A 19,406-nucleotide genomic window follows, 5' to 3' on the forward strand; every position below is an offset into this window, starting at 1 on the left:
AACAGCACTATGAGAGTACCTTCACCAGACAGACTGCAGCAGTTCAAGAAGGGGGCTCACCACCGCCTTCTCAAGGGCAATTAGAAATGGGCAATAAATGCTGACCTTGCCAGCGACACCCACATCCCAGGAACGAATAAAAAAAAAACTTGTACAAGTCTTTTGTATTGGTTGCACACGTGTTTTGTACTGAAAAATGTAAGATTGATTATATTGTGAATTACTTCCAACATAAATGTAGGTGTTGCATGAAAATCTGATTATAAATTATTGCAGTAGGATAATTTTGCAAACAAGAACCACAAAGAGTGTCCTAATAAGGCTATAGTACAAAACTATCAATAATCAAATATATTTAACCTACAATACTGACTATTTCATAATTTTCAAATTCAATTGCAGTGTGACTTTGTATTTCTATGTAAGTGATGTACATTTTGTAGCCCTGTAAAAATGGATGATGCTCAACAATCACTTTGCCATGTTCCATCAAAATCCATTATTTAATAATAGGAGTGTTTGAATAATGTAAATGGTTCCTAATTACTTGGTCATTTTTCTTTTCTTTATTTTCTCTCAATCTGTGGTCTCTGCTGCCTATTTAAACGTCAGCTTGCAATATAGGAACCATCCAGCTTGACATTATAAATTCTTAGACAACCTGAAAAATGTAATTTCTTCAGTTCATATAAATAATAATGGGACATATTTTGTTTTCCCAAATGTCCTGTGTATTTAACCATTTTGATTCAACACAATTGGTCATTGCCGGTCAGTTAAAGTTCTCTTTCAAGTAACTTCTGTTTAATGATTTTTTTTTCATGGTAATAATAGATTTTATAGATAGATCAGGTAGCAAAAAATATACATTCTCACAATTATGTAGCCAGGAAGAAGGCAGAAGTGATATAGTTCAAACTCCTCAAAAAATCCTAAATCAGTAAGTCCTAAATATTAGCTATAATTGGTTCCTTAACCTGTTTGAAGTGAGTCTCCCTCTCCTTTCCTACATTCCAACATACAAAGTGCTATTTCTGCTTGCACACCAAGTACTGTCCAGATTACCACCATTTTCATTTATTTTGAGTAGTTAATGGTTTCTCATGGAGTTACTGGTTTTGAATTGTGGTCGTGTAAATTTAACTGGACCCATTCCTGGCAGACCACAGAGAACTTTCTTCCGGACTTCGGTTATTAAACAAATAAATAAGAATTCAGTGCAAGTTACTAGTTTCTTGAAAATGTAATAACTGCAGATTCAAGTGTATCCTAAAGAAGGTAGACACACCTTGTACTTGGAAATGCAAAGATGCTCAATGTTACAAGAACATACAATTCTGAGTTCTGAATAGTACTGCAGCGTACACTATAATGTTAATTTTCCAATGACTGCCCTCTCAATTGGAAAAATTGGTACTTTCAATCAGAGCAAGCCCAAAATACTATAATCAGTTTTACCTTTTTTTCCTAACTGATCTTGGAGCCATAAATCACACTGCCGCCAGATCACGAAAGGCCCACCAGTGCCATTACTTTAAAGTCTAAGTGGCAGCGGCGATAAATATAACATTAGTTTAGGAAATTTGTGAACACAATTGATTTTAATGGGGCGGAGCTATGATAATAAACTTTTGGTACGGGATAATGGCTAAGCGGCAGACATCCAAGGATATTTTGGTGTGACATAAGTCACTTACACCATAATTTCCTTGAACTTGGGAGATAAAATAATGCTGTACACCACAGCTGCATCATTCCTATGGTGCACATTTTCAGGAAATTTCGAGCCAAGGTGCTTCTTTGGCAGTCAGAAAACTGTCCATTATAGGACTGATCATCTTCCATTTTAATTGTCTTTCGCACAAAAATCATTCTTTACTTAAAATTTCCAAAAACAAATAGATGAATGCTGGCCAGGACACAGTGAAAACTCCCTTATTCTTCTTTGAATAGTGCGGTGGGATCTTCTATGTTCACTTGAGAGCGCAGATGGGTCCTTTGTTTGTTAATTCACTGACTTGTACAAATGGTTTTGCAGGTTCTTCTATGCCAAAATGGGAAAAAAACTAGATATCAGTGGGGAACCACAGAGTGCTATTTCACAGTTAAAAATGTATTGCTTACATGCAGATACTGGAAAACAGCTCTGATGTTATATAGAGAGCAAGCAATCAGAGGCATAAGCATGTTTTCCAACTATTAGTTAGCTAAACTTCACATCAGTTGAGATGTGATAGACACCACTCAAGGGAAAATACTTAATGGTTACACTAGTGGATAAGCCCATTTCAGCCTCACTGATTATCTCCAGATTTTAAGGCCAAAAAAGTTCCAACATAACTTGTCCTGCCTCTGTTATTTGTGATAAAGTGAAGGAAAATCAGGGGGGGGGGGGGCGGGGGTGGGAGAAAGGGTACTTTCTATTCAAAGCACTCACCCATTTTATATTAGAAAAATGTATCTGCACATTACGTTTTGGCCTAGATTTGTACAGTTTAGACCTGAATGGTTAGAAGGGGTTTCAAGCAAACTTACTGAGCAAGTGAAAGCACGTTGTTGCAAATGGAAGCACGCTGTTTGCATCCAATGTTCCAAGATCAGCTTATTAAGCATCGCTCCAAGTGCAGATCTGGATGAGTGCAAGAAGCCCATTAATGGTGGGAATGGAACACTGCATATATGTGAAATTTAAAAGGATTGGAATAATTAAAGGGAAGTGGGTACCACAAATTCTGAAACCTCTGGAATTGAGGAATGTTCACCTCGCCCTGCGGATGCGAATAATGGGCAGTACCTCTTGTGCAGTCTGACCTGTCTGGCATCCATCATTCGTCCTCCTCTTCTTACAAACATATCAGATCAGAGGATTCCCAGTGGGAATTCCATTAGTGCAGGTAATGGTGCTGGAAAAAAAGAACAATTGGCATAGATGTTCATAAGAACCCAAGGGAAACATTTATAACAGTTATGAAATGGTGAAAGTAACACTCACCTTAACAATGCTCTGTCCTTTAAATGAACACAATCACATGCAACCCTGGATGCTTGGTTCACGTTGGCACAATTACGAATTGACATCCTGCAGGCCAAAACATAAGGAAATGGTGCACACATCTCTCTTCCCCCCAAATTAATACTAAAATGAAGTTCCTGCCTGTTTTAGATAGGTGCTACCAGTACACATTTTCTCCTACCTGGAAATGTGTGAGATACATTAAGTGGGTGCAGATCAGGGGTAGTGAATCTCCACTCCCTGTTCTAATTACATCCTGTAAATTGGGCAGAACCAATCTAAGTCCAGGCTTTTGTGTCTGTATGATTGTTGGAAAGGCACGGTAAACAGCTGTAATTTAAGCTTCCATCTGGCAGTAAAGAAAAAGTAGGTTACTGGCATGGTTTAAACTTCCCTCATCTCTAAGCATTTACAAATATATGCAGTATATATATTTTCCAGCACCATTACCTGCACTAATGGAATTCCCACTGGGAATTCTCTTATCTGACATGTTTGTAAGAAGAGGAGGATGAATGATGGATGCCAGACAGGTCAGACTGCACAAGAGGTACCGCCCATTATTCGCATCCGCAGGGCAAGGTGAACATTCCTCAATTCCAGAGGTTTCAGCATTTGTGGCACCCACTTCCCTTTAATTATTCCAGTTTAAATCTTATTTCTTACAATTATATGAAGAGTCAGTTTTTCAACATCTACTGCACACTGAACCAATAGTTACCAGTTCTTATCTTTGATGATTCCAGCCTTCATCCTGCTTCATCTATTGATAACTTGCATTTATATAAAACCTTTAATGTAGAAAAACATCCTATACCGAGGTTTTATCAGGAAAAAATGGATGTTGAGCCAAAGAAGCAGGTATTAGGAGTGTAAGAAGAAGAATGCTGGGTTTTGGTACCCTGACAAATATATGCTGATGTGCCAGATGAATCCTTAACATCCTCGCTGGGAATTGCCTGGAGTTTACCTTCCAGCATAAGTCTAGGAGTGAGTGGTGCGCAAGTCAGCTCGCTGAATGATCCTTACAATAAACAAGTTTGAATTAAATTTCAATTTTAGTTCAACCCTCGATTAGGATCCCTACAAGCTACTGAATGAATTAACCCTTTCTTGACGAAACATTAAGGAAGACGTCATACAACCGGTCATGCACAATAAGACTTTTTATTGGTTACAAAATCACAATTTAAAGTTAACGTTGGATACATGAACATTTAATAGATATGAATAGATGTAGTCAGAGTTATCTAGAAGTTTGAATAGCAAATCATTAATGGACAGTTACTTAACAAAATGAGTAGTTGAAGTTATGCAGGCAATTCAATGCATCACCATAAATCAACATTAACTCATGCTGAGCATTAATTATAGCAGTGATCAGAGTTCAAGGTTGTTACAGGTTATTTTAAGGTAAAAACCCTAGACAGCTAACCAGTTAACTGTTTTGATAGCCTGACTATTGGATAGATTATCTGCTGCTGTTACCTGTTGAGCTTCTGACTGTATTTCAGTGCACTACAGATTTCTCACCTTTCATAGAATCATAGAATGGTTACAGCACAGGAGATGGTGATTTGGCCCATCAAGACCATGCCGACTCACTGCAAGGGCACTTCAGCTAGTCCCACTCTCCTGCCCTTTCCCCATAGCCCTGCAATTTTTTTTTCCCTTCAGGTACTTATCCAATTCCCTTTTGAAAGCCACGATTGAGTCTGCCTCCACCACCCTTTCAGGCAGTGCATCCCAGATCCTAACCACTCGCTGTGTAAAAAAGCTTTTCCTCATGTCTCCTTGGGTTCTTTTGCCAATTACCTTGAATCTGTGCCCTCTGGTTCTCGACCCTTCTGCCAATGAGAACAGTTTCTCTCCATCTACTCTCGACCCCTCATGATTTTGAATACCTCTAAAAAATCTCCTCTCAACCGTCTCTGCTCTAAGGAGAACAACTCCAGCTCCTCCAGTCTATCCACGTAATTGAAGTCCCTCATCCCTGGAATCATTCTCGTAAATCTTTTCTGTACCCTCTCTCTACGGCCATCACATCCTTCCTAAAGTACGGTGCTCAGAATTGGACACAATACGCTAGTTGAGGCTGAACCAGTGTTTTATAAAGGTTCATCATAACTTCCTTGCTTTTGTATTCTATGCCTCTACTTATGAATTCCGTATGCTTTTTTAACCGCTTTCTTAACCTGCCCTGCCACCTTCAACAATTTGTGCACATATACCCCCGGTCTCTCTGTTCATGCACCCACTTTAGGATTGTACCATTAGTTTATATTGCCTCTCTTCGTTCTTCCAACCAAAATGTATCACTTTGCACTTTTCTGCGTTAAATTTCATCTGCCACGTGTCCGCCTATTTCACCAGCCTGTCTAGGTTTTCTTAAAGTCTATCACTATCCTCCTCACTGTTCACTATACTTCCAAGTTTTGTGTCATCTGCAAATTTTGAAATTGTGCCCTGTACTCCCAAGTCCAAGTCATTAATTTATATCAAGAAAAGCAGTGATCCTATTACCGACCCCTGGGGAACACCACTGTCTACCTTCCTCCAGTCCAAAAAAAAACGTTCAGCACTACTCTGTTTCCTGTCACTTAGCCAATTTTGTATCCATGCTGCCACTGTCCCTTTTATTCCATGGGCTTCAACTTTACTGGCAAGCCTATTATGTGGCACTTTATCAAACACCTTTAGGCGTTTGATAAAGTGTCACGTCAACCGCATTACCCTCATCAACCCTCTCTGTTAACTCATCAAAAATTTCGATCAAGTTAGTTAAACATGGTTTGCCTTTAACAAATCCGTGCTGGCTTTCCTTAATTAATCCACACTTGTTCAAGTGACTATTAATTTTGTCCCGGATTATCATTTCCAAAAGCTTCCCCACTACCGAGGTTAAACTGACTGGCCTGTAGTTGCTGGGTTTATCATTACACGTTTTTTTGAACAAGGGTGTAACATTTGCAATTCTCCAGTGCTCTGGCACAACGCCTGTATCTAAGGAGGATTGGAAGATTATGGCCAATATCCGCAATTTCCTCCTTAACCTCCCTCAGCATCCTAGGTTACATCCCATCCGGTCCTGGTGACTTATTAACGTTAACTTGAGACAGCCTTTCTAGTACCTCCTCTTTATCAATTTTTATCTCATCCAATATCTCCACTACCTCGTCTTTGACGATGACTTTGGCAGCATCTTCTTCCTTGGTAAAGACAGAGGGAAAGTACTCAGTTAGTACCGCAGCTATGCCCTCTGCCTCCATGCGTAGGTCTCCTTTTTGGTCTCCAATTGGCCCCACCCCTCCTCTTACTACCTGTTTATTATTTATATGCCTATAGAAGACTTCTGAATTCCCCTTTATGTTAGCTGCCAATCTATTCTCATACTCTCTCTTTGCCCTCTTATTTCCTTCTTCACTTCCCCTCTGAACTTTCTATATTCAGCCTGATTCTCACTTGTATTCTCAACCTGACATGTCGTACACGCTCTTTTTCTTCTTCATCTTACTCGCTATCTCCTTTATCATCCAGGGAGCTCTGGCTTTAGTTGCCTGACCTTTCCCCTCATGGGAAGTACCTCGACTGCACCCGTTCCATCTCCTCTTTAAAGGCAGCCCATTGTTCGATTACAGTTTTGCCTGCCAATCTTTGATTCCAATTTACCTGGGCAAGATCTGTTCTCAACCCACTGAAATTTGCCTTCCTCCAATTAAGTATTTTTACTCTAGATTGCTCCTTATCCTTTTCCATAGCTAATCTAAACCTTATGATACTGTGATCACTGTTCTCTAAATGTTCCCCTACTGATACTTGCTCCACTTGACCCACCTCATTCCCCAGAACCAGATCCAGCAATGCCTCCCTTCCTCGTTGGGCCGGAAACGTACTGACCAAGAAAGTTCTCCTCAACACACTTCAGAAATTCTTCCCCCATCTCTGCCCTTTACACTATTATTATCCCAGTCTATATTAGGATAATTGAAGTCCCCCATTATTAGTACTCTATAGTTCTTGCACCTCTAAGTAATTTCCCTGTAAATTTGCTCCCGTGTCTTTCCCACTAGTTGGTGGCCTATAGAATAAACCTAGTAGTATAATGGCACCTCTATTATTTCTTAACTCTAACCATATAGATTCTGTCCTTGACCCCTCCAGGACATCCTCTCTCTTCAGCACTGTAACATTTTCCTTAACCAATACTGCCACCCAACCTCCTTTCTTTCCTTCCCTATCTTTCCTGAACACCTTATATCCAGGGATATTTAAAGCCCAATCTTGTCCTTTTTTGAGCCAGGTCTCCGTTATCGCCACAGCATCAGACTCCCATGTGTCTATTTGCACCTGCAGCTCACCAACCTTATATAGCAGGCTTCATGCATTTACACATATGCACCGTAAACCTGTTTTAGACCTTATATTCTCTCTTAATCTGACCCCACAAAATACTTTACCATTTCTTACTCTACTACTATCTGTCACGCCCCATCCTTTGTGCACTTTGTTTCTCCTTTCTAATGCTACATCCTGGTGCCCATCCTTCTGCCAAATTAGTTTAAACCCTCCCCAACAGCACAAGCAAACCCCCCCGTGAGGATATTGGTTTCGGCTCTGTTGAGAGGCAACCCGTCCGGCCTGTACAGGTCCCACTTCCCCCAGAACCAGTCCCAATGTCCCAGGAATCTGAAGCCCTCCCTCCTGCACCATCTCTCTAGCTACGCATTCATCTGCTCTATCCTCCTATTTCTATATACTCACTAGCTCGTGGCACAGGGCCTGCCTTTTAATCTCTTTCCTAGCTCACTAAAATCTGCTTCCAGGACCTCATCTCTTTTTTTGCCTCTGTCGTTGGTACCGACATGGACCACGACCTCTGGCTCTTCACCATTCTCCCTCAGAATGTTCTGCATCCGCTCAGTGACATCTTTGACCATGGCACCAGGGAGGCAACATACGATCCTGGAATCACATATGCGGCCACAGAAACGCCCGTCTGTTCCCGTAATTATCATGAAACTCCAGTACGATTTGGACAGGTTGGGTGATTGGGCAGAAACATGGCAAATGCACTATAATGTGGATAAATGTGAGGTTATCCACTTTGGTGGCAAAAACAGGAAGGCAGATTATTATTTGAATGGCAATAGATTGGGAGAAGGGGAAGTGCAAAGAGACCTGGGTGTTCTTGTGCACCAGTCGCTGAAGGTAAGCATGCAGGTGCAGCAGGCGGTTAAGAAGGCAAATGGTATGTTGGCCTTCGTAGCAAGAGGGTTCGAGTACAAGAACAAGGGTGTCTTGCTGCAGTTGTACAGGGCCTTGGTGAGACCGCACCTTGAGTATTGTGTGCAGTTTTGGTCACCTTACCTGAGGAAGGACGTTCTTGCCATGGAGGGAGTGCAGCGAAGATTCACCAGGCTGATACCTGGGATGGCAGGAATGACGTACGAGGAGAGATTGTGTCAATTGGGCTTATACTCACTGGAGTTTAGAAGATTGAGAGGGGATCTCATCGAAACCTATAAAATTCTGTCAGATCTGGACAGACTAGATGCAGAAAGGATGTTTCTGATGGTCAGGGAGTCCAGAACCAGGGGTCATAGTCTAAGGATAAGGGGTAAGCCATTTAGGACTGAAATGAGGAGGAATTTCTTCACCCAGAGAGTGGTGAACCTGTGGAATTCTCTGCCACAGAGGGCGGTGGAGGCCAGTTCATTAAATATATTCAAGAAAGAGTTGGATATATTTCTTGAGGCTAAAGGGATCAAGGGATATGGGGAGAAGGCAAGGACAGGGTACTGAATTTGGATGATCAGCCATGATCTCATTGAATGGCGGAGCAGGCTCGAAGGGCCGAATGGCCTACTCCTGCTCCTATCTTCTATGTTTCTATGAAACCCCTACCACTATTGCCTTCCTGATCTTCTTCCTCCTCCCCACCACCACCCGTACAGCTGAGCCACCCATGGTATTGTGGACTTGGCTCTGGCTGTACTCCCCAGAAGAACCATTACCCTCACCAGTATGGCTGGAGAATGAGATGCACTCAGGGGACTCCTGCACTACCTAGCTGGTCCTCCTTGTCTGTCTGACAGTCACCCGTTCCCTCTCTGCCTGCACACTTTTACACTGCGGGGTGACCACCTCCTGAAACGTGCTATCCACCTAGCTCTCAGCCTCACGGATGCATCGCAGTGATGCCAGCTGCTGCACAAGCTCCTAAACCCGGAGCTCGAGCTCCTCAAGCGGACGACACTTCCTGCACATGTGGTTGTCCAGGACACTGGAAGCATCTTGGGAGTTCCCACATGGCACAGGATGTGCATTCCACGGGGCTGAGGTGCCCTGCGATGCCCCTAGTTATTCGACTATTAACTAACTTACAGGAATAAACTTAAGACTAAGGGGGAAAAATTCAGTTGGTAGCACCACACGTTAGCGCCTTAAGAGGGCGCTAAGTGGGGCGCAAACCAACTAGTGCCCGGGCACGGCGATATCTGCGCCTCTCGTGAAATTGACCGGACATTTTGTGGTGGCGCTAAACAATACCGCCCGATCTCCTGCGCACGCAGATCTTGACATCATTCGAGAGTGCAACGCCCTTGGGGCGCCCCGGACCGGAAATTCAGTGGCGCTCCCCTCCTTTCCGCCTGGCGCTACCAACGACAGGTTGACTGGAATGCTTCCCAGTCGCTGTGGGAGCGCTATTTAAAGGGGGCCTCTTCCTGGCTTTTGTGTGGTAGCCATTTTTGCACCACTCGTTCCAAGAGAGAGAGAGATTTGCAGTGAGACAAAGAGAGAAAGAGAGACTTCTACATTGAGTCAATGCTGTCTGAGGTAGTTTTGGCTTCTGACCATAACTTTGCAGGTACTTTGCTTTTTGACCTTCATAACTTTGATTGGCCAGATACTATGGGGGCTGCAATGAATGGGAACGCGTCCTTCTCCCTCACATTCGGAGGGCACAGAGACGCAAAGAGAGAGTGGCAATCATGGCCAGACGGAGGAGGGCCAACAGGCCTCGGTACAGGAGACCTTACCCTCCCAGGGTTTTTCACCAACAGTTCTCCTACATTAATATGTCTGAGGAGCAGTGTTTGCGAAAGCTGCGATTCAGCAAGGAGGTGGTCACTGAGCTCTGCCACCTGCTTCAGCCAGATCTGCAGCCTCCACTGGGGAGCAGGACGTCTCTGTCAGTGGCAGTGAAGATAACAGTGGCTCTCAACTTTTATGCCACCGGCTCATTTCAATCAGCTACTGGAGACATCGCCAATATCTCCCAGTTCGCGGTGCATTGCTGCACCCGTCAGGTAACAAATGCCCTCTTTAAAAGGAGACGAGAGTACATCTCTTTCCCCATGACCCCGGACAAGCAGCAAGAACGCGCAATGGGCTTTGCGGTGATAGCGGGCTTCCCCATGGTGCAGGGCGCCATTGACTGCGCGCATGTGGCTTTGCGGGCGCCGCAAGAGAATGCCGAGGATTTCCGCAACTGGGAGGGCTTCCATTCCTTTAACGTCCAGTTGGTCTGTGACCAGACAGCTGATGCTCGCTGTCAATGCCCACTTTCCAGGCAGCAGTCCCGATGCCTTCATCCTGCGCCAGACTTCTGTGGCAGACTTTTTCCAGGCACCGCATCACCCAGGAGGTTGGCTTCTCGGGGACAAGGCATATCCTCTGCGCACCTGGCTGATGACACCACTCCGTTCGCCCAGCACCCCTACTGAGCTACAATACAACGAGAGCCATCAAGCTACCAGGAACATCATTGAGCACACAATCGGCGTGCTCAAGCAACGGTTCCGCTGTCTAAACCATTCTGGAGGAGCCCTGCAGTACTCGCCTGAGTGAGTCTCCCACTTCGTTGTTGTGTGCTGCATGCTGCATAACTTGGCAATCCTCAGGACCCAGCCAATGCCAGCAGACTTTGGAGCACCAGCGGAAGAGGAAGATGAGGAGGATGATCATCAGCAGCACCAAGGTGGGAGGGAGGCACAAAGTGGAAGGGTCATCCGTCAAAGGCTCATAGCAAGTCGCTTCTAGGCCCCCTCTGAGGGAATGGCTTCTGCCATTCAAACAACCTGAATGAAACCATCCCGCAACCCCTAAGCCGGTCAAGGCAACAATGAGTGCAAAGACCAAACATGCACATTTTGAATACAGACACTTCTTTATTTCACAAACTGTGTCTCATTTCCGCCTGACAAAGTAATAGAATGAAACACAAAAAAAAGCAGTCATTCACATAACTGGCTCTCACAACCTGGAGACAACGTCCAAAACAGTAACAAAAATTTGACCACGAACCTCGGTTTTCAATAAAACAATGAAAGACATTTTGCCACGCCTCCTACTTTTTGCCCTTCGAGGGTGATCTGCTTCCCTTGCGAAATTGCCCCCTTCCCACCCTGCAGCTCCTCTGTAATGGGACCCCAGTGGCTGGAGCAAGGCTGGGGGAAGGCTGCTGAGTGTCAGAAACTGAGACTGCAGATGCCCTTGCGGGACGGCCTAGACCAGCTCTGGGCCTGGAGGGCCCGGCTGCTGACTGCTCCAACTCTGCATGGGCGGCAGCAGTCTGTCCTACAGTGGAGAAGTGCCAGTGGTGGCAGCAGGATTGCTGTCATCTTGAGAGAGGACAGCAACTCCCTGCTCGACCGACATACTGGCACTCCCACGGGGCAGCACTTCAGCAACCGGAGCAATCTGATGGAGCACAGATTGCTGGCCTGCTGCGGCGCGGTGAGAGCCCCGGGGAAATCTGCCCGATCCAGCGAGGGTGGCAGCAGTCAGTGCTTGCGTGGCCTCAATCTGCGTCTGTATGAGACCAGCCACTGACTGCATTGCAGCACTTAGCATTTGCGTGGCAGCCGCCTGTGCTACAGCGAAGTGTTCCACACTCCTTGCCAGTGATTCAATGGATTCGGGTATCCTTGCCACTGCAGCCATGAGCTCAGTGTGCCTTTGCTCCAGCTGGGCGTTCATTTCAGCGAGGACCCGCTCCTCGTCTGCGTCCAGTGCAGCAGGACTCGAGGCCATACTCTCCGTCCAGGGAAAAGGCCCCCGAGCTTCCCTACCCCCCTCACGTTGCTGCAGCCCGCTGGGTCCTGGAGCTTCACCCTCATCAGACCATTCCCCCCTGCTCCCCTCCAGGCAAGGCTTGTCCCCAGTATAGGCATGGGCTGCCTCGGTAGAGGGTGGCGCTGATGGTCCAGCTTCCTCTTCCTCCTCACCTTCAGCTTCACTTTCACTGGCAGCTTGAGGGCCCGTCTCCTCACCTGGTGACTCACCATCTGAAAGCAGGGAGGTACAACAGTGGCTTTAGCGTGAGGACAGGGTGGCAGCAAGGGAGGCATGAGTGCAGCGATTTAGTGATTTGGATTGAAAGTGTCAAAGGTTGGTGTTGTGAGGAACAAGTGGAAGGAGAGAGGACAAAAAGGTGATGACCTTACCATTGCTGTCCAGAACGGGGTCGGCGTCTCCAGTGGCGACGGGACCAATCACCCGGCTTGCCACAATCCTGTGGACGCGCTCCTCAAGATCGCTGAGGGGTTGCAGCTGAGGCCGCCCTCCACCGGTCCATTGCTGCTGTCTCCTATTATGAGACAGCTTGGCCTGCAAGAAAAAGGACGGCGTCTGAGTAAATATATAGCCATGGTCTTGCCCGAAATGCCTCCCATGGTTGAATAGCCCTTACTGTATGCAAAGTGTGGAATGTGCGTGTGTGTTTCATGAAAGGGCCATAAGTGTTGGATGAGTGTTGGGCATTGGGGCTTTCAAGACCCTCTGGCCATAAAGTAAGGTGGAGATGGAGGGATGAAGAGGTTTTGAAAAAAAGGCACTCACCCTGACAACCCGAGTGAGGTCGTTGAACTTGTTCCTACATTGCACATGGGTCCTAGGCACCATGCTGTTTGAGGACACTCTCTGAGCCACCTCCCTCCACACTTTTCTGTACTCGCTTGGCAAAGGCCTCCTGCCACTCTCTGGGTACAGAATGAATCTTCTGCGCTCCACCCCGCGAACCAGAGCCTCCAAAGCCCACTCGCAGAAGCGCTGTGCTTGCTCCCTGGCCCTTTCCATAGTGTCTGGCTGCTAGATTTAGCCACAGGTCTGCCCAGGCCGAGATTCAAGGCTCCACTGAGCAGGGTGTGGCTGCAGAGCAAGATCGACCCTCCCCTTTAAGAACTGACCGGCGCCAGTGTGTCTGTGTTCAATCGGTAACTGACAGCACCTGCACTGCGCCCGCCCTCTGAGGTAGCGCCTTAAGAGAGTTGTGTAGCGCCTGATTTAGCGCTCCAATCACCTCCAGGGGCGATAAAAGCCAAGTTTGTTGTCGGAGGCGATAATTAGCACCAGGCGCTAATCTTCGTGCCCGGCCGATAATTGCGCCCCAAATGGGGCGATACCGAATTTCTCCCCCTAAGAGTCTTAAAAGTTGGGCCTACATTTATCTCCGGCCGCTTCTCTCGCTCTCTTAGTTAAAGACTTTATTCACACGATTATTTATAGTTTATATTAATTAGTTTATCTAGTTAAGTTAGGGAGAATAAAAGGCTAATACTCACCCACCAATCACCTACCTGCAGTCCTGTGACGTCACTCCTTGCTTTTGCTGTTCTTTTTGGAATTCGCTGGATGTATATCTACCTCCTCTGTTGCTGCCGATTCCTCGTAATTCCGCTGCCTCGGCCTCCCGCGCTCTGTATCTTTTGCCGCCTCCATCCGCTGCTGCTGCTGACTCCTCGCAGGTCTTATGCTGCTGTGTGGGTCTGGGCCAGAAATCCACTTCAAAGTCCATTTTCCCACTGCTTCTGGACCTTAGTGACATCCAATTTTTCCACTGTTTTCTATGGTAAGTTTTCTATGGTAAGTATATACATTAAGTACCAAAGAAAAACTGGTTTGCATGAAGAAATTATTTGTATTTAACCACACATCTATCTACATTAAAAAAAAATGATGTTAGTTGTTTTATTTTCTCAAAAAGAATACTAAAATCACAGTGTAGGGTTGCTCTGGAATATCTAGATTGTGTCTACTCCAAGATGGGCGAAGTAACAGGAAAAATAAATCATATAATCATTGTTGAATTTATTTTCTAATAATTATATTCCAAAAAGCTTATCCAGAGTAATGATTATTTTTGAATTCTTTTGAGCAATTTTTTCTATTGAATTTTTTAATTGCATTCTGATTTTTCTGTGATCCTTGCAATTGCTGCAATAATGATACTAAAATTTAGTGTACTGGAAATATGTTTTTGAATATTACACAGGGCAAAGATTTTTTTAAATGTTAGAAATATATATCAGCATATGCTGAAGTTAAATTGTATATAAACAGTTAGCAGCTCCTGCACACTAAATAAAAACTGAGGTATTCATTTATGAACAGCCAATATGGTTTCTCAAATGCACAAAAAAACCTTACATTTACTGTTAATTTATGAGCTGTTACATTATCCTTTCTCCCCACCTTTCTTGCAAGTGCTGTGTTACAGGTCCAGCCTTCCAGTATCTTGCCCAAGTGATGAGTCATCATGTACCAGCCTAGACAAAGTGTCAGTTAGCTATTCAACTATAGAGTTATCCGAACCGAGTCTGATCCTGCCTTCACCTGATGATTTCATGTGCATTTTCCAACAGAGATTACTGGATAGTAATCAGGAGAGGGAAACCTAGCTGATTTCTCTCATTCTTAGTCCAGGAGATTTGGGCCAATTGCAAAACTCGCAAAGCTACCCTTTTGAGATCAGCTAACTCAGCCCAAGTTTGCGATCATACTTGGGACCTTCCTGGTCTGCATGGTGTGATGAAATAACTCTGTGTTCTGGATTGTCTGTTTTTGTACTTGTTAATGTCTGTAAATGTTTTACAGGTGTAACCACTAATGTTCCTCCCTAGCTCCACCTTTATGGATCCTCCTGATTGGTGTGAGTCTTATTTATAAGAGCTGGGTTTTACTCATAAGGGCTGGGTTGGTGATGAATGATGGTTGCCCTGTGTTAACTTGATGCCAAGATTCTTACTTCATCAAAGCCCTGAGTTTGAAGCCTTGACCTGGACAGAGAGTCAAGGCAGGGACTGGACCTGCTCAGCTCATTCTCAGCCTTGCTGTCTAAGGAGAAACAGAGTGGAAAGTGGTGGTCTCCTTCTACCATCAACTTCAACTACTGAGGTGCCTGGAGAGAGAGGACGGAGGAGGAGAGGAGGAAGGGGAAGGCCAACTTCATCATCAACCAGGGGAGAGGCCCTTCCCATCACTGCCTCCCCAAATTGGCCTCCTTTTCGGGAGAGGGAGAGAAACAACCACCAACGAACCTTTTGGAAGGAGGGAAGAATAAGAACATCTACAGGTGGGTGTTATTAGGTGCACTCTCCTAAAGACTTTGTTTTGTAGGTGGGGGGAGGAAAGAAGACAGAAGACAGAAGGCCGGAACACCAAGGGGTGTCTGTGCGTGTGTCTCTTGTAAAACACTAGGCCACACACACCACTATTAAAACACCCCTTCCACTGCCTGACCTGGGACAGCTGGAGCTGCCTAGGCGAAGTCAATCAACCCATTTAAGACCTGGTGGAAAGGACTGAGCCTGGGCATTCTCCAGCTTTCCCGGGTGAAGACCTCTTCTCCCCCCACCGGAAGACCAACAACAGACTTTATTTTTTCCATCGGAGAGTGCACCCCTGCCGACACCCACCCACCATCCTGAGTGGTGACCCTGCCCTTGCGGCCTCCCTCCTTCCCAACCCCCCCTCTCTCTCTCTCTTCGTCTCTCTTTGCCTCTCTCTCTGAGGCACCTCTATTTTATATACATTAATTGCCACTTGAGCAGAGGGGAGAAGGCCCCTCTCCCAATTTTAGTTAATAAGGGGAGAGGTGTGCCTTCAATTTAACAGCTCCCTCTGCTCAAGAGAAGACACTAATTAACCTGAGGCCATTATCACTTTCAGGCCTGTGACTTGGGGTGAGTGTAGCTCTTCTAAAAAACACCACCCATAATGGCGACTACTTCATCACCGGTGACGGGGCCAGCAAGGTCATATGCGGCGGTGGCAGCCACAGCCATGGCTGCTCCCGCTGCTTCTGCTGCCCCGTCACCTTTCAGATTGATCACTAAAAAGCTTGGGTGAAGAGCTACACCCACCCCACAATGACTATTGAGGCGTGTGTAAAGGCCATGGCTGGGGTTGTCGGCCCTTCAGCCATCTTCGCCGCCTCAAAAATGTACGGGAAGGCTGTGTTCTTCCTGGGGTCGGAGCGGGCGGTGTCCCCGGCCGTCGCCAAGGGGCTCACCGTGGGCGGGACCTTCCTGCCAGTGGATCCTCTTGAGGCCACCGCGCGGAGGATCGTTATATCCAACGTCCCGCCCTATATTCCTGGTGAGCTCCTCCGCCCCCACTTGCGCCAACTTGGGGAGGTGAGGTCGGGGATCACGCCTATCCCGCTCGGCTGCCGGGAAGCCAGCCTTCGGCACGTCTTCTCCTTCCGGCGCCAGGTCTTCATTCAGCTGGCGCGGGAGGAGGACACCGACGGGGCATTCGTCGTCCTCCATGCGGGGACCGCCTATCGTGCCTTTTGGACGGCGGACGGTGTGCGGTGCCACGCCTGCAAGGAGGTGGGGCACATCCGGAAAAACTGCCCCACCTCCAAGGCCGCCGGATCATCTGGTGCGGCTGAGGCTGGCGCCGCCGCCGCTCCTCTCCCCGGGTCTGGCCGCGCCCCCCGAACAACCGATGCGCGGTCAACGCCGGAGGCCGATGCCATCAAGGCCTCCGGCGGGGGGGAGGGAGCACGTCCAGGCGGAAGAAAGGCGTGGAGAAAAACCAAACACCTTTGGGCGGGTCCCCCCGTGGAGGGCCGGCCCTTGAACCTGGAGCCCCTGACACCCGCGCTCATCGCGGAGTTGGTCAGGGCAGACGAGGGTGGGAGGGACCTCGTGCCCGAGCCTGTGGTCGCGACCGGCGAGGCGGAAACGTCAATACCTGCGGCTGGGCTCGGGCCCGAGGAAACCGACAAACATGCTCCGCCGGAGGGAGCAGAGGAGGAGGCCTCTGCAGACATGGAGGTCTCGCTCGCTCCCTCCGTGCTAAAAAGGCGCAACCCCCTAGAGGAGGAGGAGGACCGGGAGGAGGAAGGTCCCTCCGACCTGGGAGAGTCGTCGCCCGCCGCGGGTACTGCGCCCGCCCCCCCCCGCTGTCATCATCACCAGCGATCGGCAGGGGTCGCCTGTCACTCGGGAGGCTGAGGCAGATGTGTCTGTCCGGCACGTGCCTCCTGGGGATGGGGATGAGACCCTGCCCGTGGGGGGGGTCGCGGAACAACCCGCGGCAGAAATTGAAACTGATATTCTCTCGGTGCCGTTACCTCTCGCCGGGTCGGGCGGCCTGGGGTCTGGGTCGGGCGAGCTTGAGGAAAATGAGCTCGCCCAATATGACCCGGACATTACCCAGGGGCTGCTTGACCTGGTCGGGGGTTTAGTTGAAGGCACCCCTTCCGCTGGGTCGGAGGCTGGTGGCGTGGAGGGGGAGGGCCCCCTGACTGTGACTCCGGCGCCGGACGTCCTAGAGGAATTTCCATTTGTTTACTCCCCGATTTCTCCGGACGTTCTGGCGTCTGAGGCGGAGGGGGACTCCGAACCGCCGCCGTCTTCTGGCCCGGCGCCCCCGGAGGAGCCCAGGGAGGAATCCTCTGCCACCGATTCTGGGGGTGGGATCCGGGCAGAGGTGGGGCCAGCCGATGCGGCCGAGCCGTTCGCTGCGCACTGCGCGACAGACAGTTCGGCCGCTGGTGCCGACCCCCCGGAGGAGGACGGGGACTCGGTGATGGGCGCGGAGGACGAGTTGGATTCCATCGCCGACGAGGCGATGGATGACCTCGTACCCCTCGCCGAGTCTCCCCTCATTCCCGTCAGGGAACTCCAGGATTTTGTGGCCATGTGCCAGGGTCGTCAAAACAAGACCCGACTGGCCCTCGCCAGGTGGTCGGAGCTGGCGCTGCTCATTGGGTCGGTCCGCGCCACCGTCAAGATCATGGGCGCGGACGTGAGCCCGCTCGAGCTGCGTCAGCTCAGGTCGTTCCTCACTGGGCTGCTGAGGGAGTGGCGGTCGACTAGCGGCTGCGCTCCCTCCTCCCGTTAGGTGTAGGTAGAGGTTGCACTATGCTTCTGATATGAAGATAACCATAGCCAGCCTCAACATCAACGGCAGCAGGGAGGCTCGCCGCAGATTTAATAACCTTTCGGTCCTTCGGGATGGGAAGTATGCGGTGTGCTTCCTGCAAGAAACCCACACCATTCCGGGAGATGAGGCCACGTGGCTCCTGGAGTGGCAAGGAGGGGTCAGCATGAGTCACCTCTCCAACGTTTCCAGCGGGGTGGCTATCTTGCTGGCCCCGCATTTTCAGCCGGAAATCTTGGGGGTCAAGGAGCACGTGCCGGGCCGCTTGCACCAGGTCACTGTTTGCCTGGGGGGGCGTGCCGCTCCATCTAGTGAACGTGTATGCCCCTCAGGCCGGTGCGCAGCAAATGCACTTCTTTGAAGAAGTGTCCGCTCTTCTGGGCTCCATCGACGTGGGCGAGTGCGTCATCCTCGGGGGGGGTTTTAACTGCACCCTCGAGACGAGGGACCGTCCGGGTCCCCTGCGATGCCCGGCGGCAATGGAGAAGTTGAGGGACCTGGTCGGGTCCTTCGACTTGGTGGGCGTCTGGCGAAATCTCCATCCCGACTACCAGCGCCTTCACTTACGTGGGGTCTGGAGGAGGAAGGTCCAGAATCGGCCGCCTTTACGTTTCCCGGGCGTACGTCTCCTGCGTTCCGGTGGCTTCCATGTGGCCGGTGCTGTGCACGGACCACCACCTGGTGTGGGCGGAGCTCCTTCCGCTGCGCGTGCGGGGGGGGTCCGCGTACTGGCATTTTAACAACCTGCTGCTGGAGGACGCGCGGTTCCGGGATTCGTTTCGTCGGTTCTGGGCCGACTGGAGAAGCAGGGGGGCTTCCCCTCCTTGAGGCTATGGTGGGCCGTGGGCAAGGCTCACGTCCGTCTCTTCTGTCAGGAGTACGCGAAGGGGTCGACCAAGAGGCGGGAGGCTCGGGTCGGGCGGTTGGAGAAGGAGGTGCTCGGCCTGGAGTCCCGTCTCAGTCTAGTCGTCGAGGACCAGGCCCTGCGGAAGGTGTACGAAGAGAAGAAGGGCGCGCTGAAGGACCTGCAGCTCGTCGGGTCCCGAGGCGCGTATGTGAGGTCACGGATCCAGTTCCTGCGGGACCTGGACCGCGGCTCCCCCTTCTTCTACTCGCTGGAAAAAAGACGGGGGGTCCGTAAGCAGCTCTTGGGGCTGCTGGCCGACGACGGATCTCTGGTCTCGGATCCGGAGGGAATCAGCACGGAGGCCCGCGC

The 19,406-nt window shown here is 48.8% G+C and overlaps 1 long non-coding RNA gene across 1 annotated transcript; it reads right to left on the reverse strand.

Moving 5' to 3' along the window:
* Positions 1-771: 771 nt before the first annotated feature.
* Positions 772-3,483, reverse strand: LOC147113861 (uncharacterized). The gene is made up of 5 exons (XR_015079293.1): positions 3,195-3,483; positions 2,993-3,079; positions 2,725-2,903; positions 2,536-2,629; positions 772-2,044 (listed from the first exon to the last, which is right to left on the reverse strand). It is a non-coding gene; the product is annotated as an uncharacterized LOC147113861 (long non-coding RNA).
* Positions 3,484-19,406: the final 15,923 nt, after the last annotated feature.

The sequence above is a fragment of the Somniosus microcephalus genome, chromosome 8 (assembly GCF_052327205.1).
Source record: "Somniosus microcephalus isolate GS21.2 chromosome 8, FLI_Smic_1.0, whole genome shotgun sequence".
Lineage (NCBI taxonomy): Eukaryota > Metazoa > Chordata > Chondrichthyes > Squaliformes > Somniosidae > Somniosus > Somniosus microcephalus.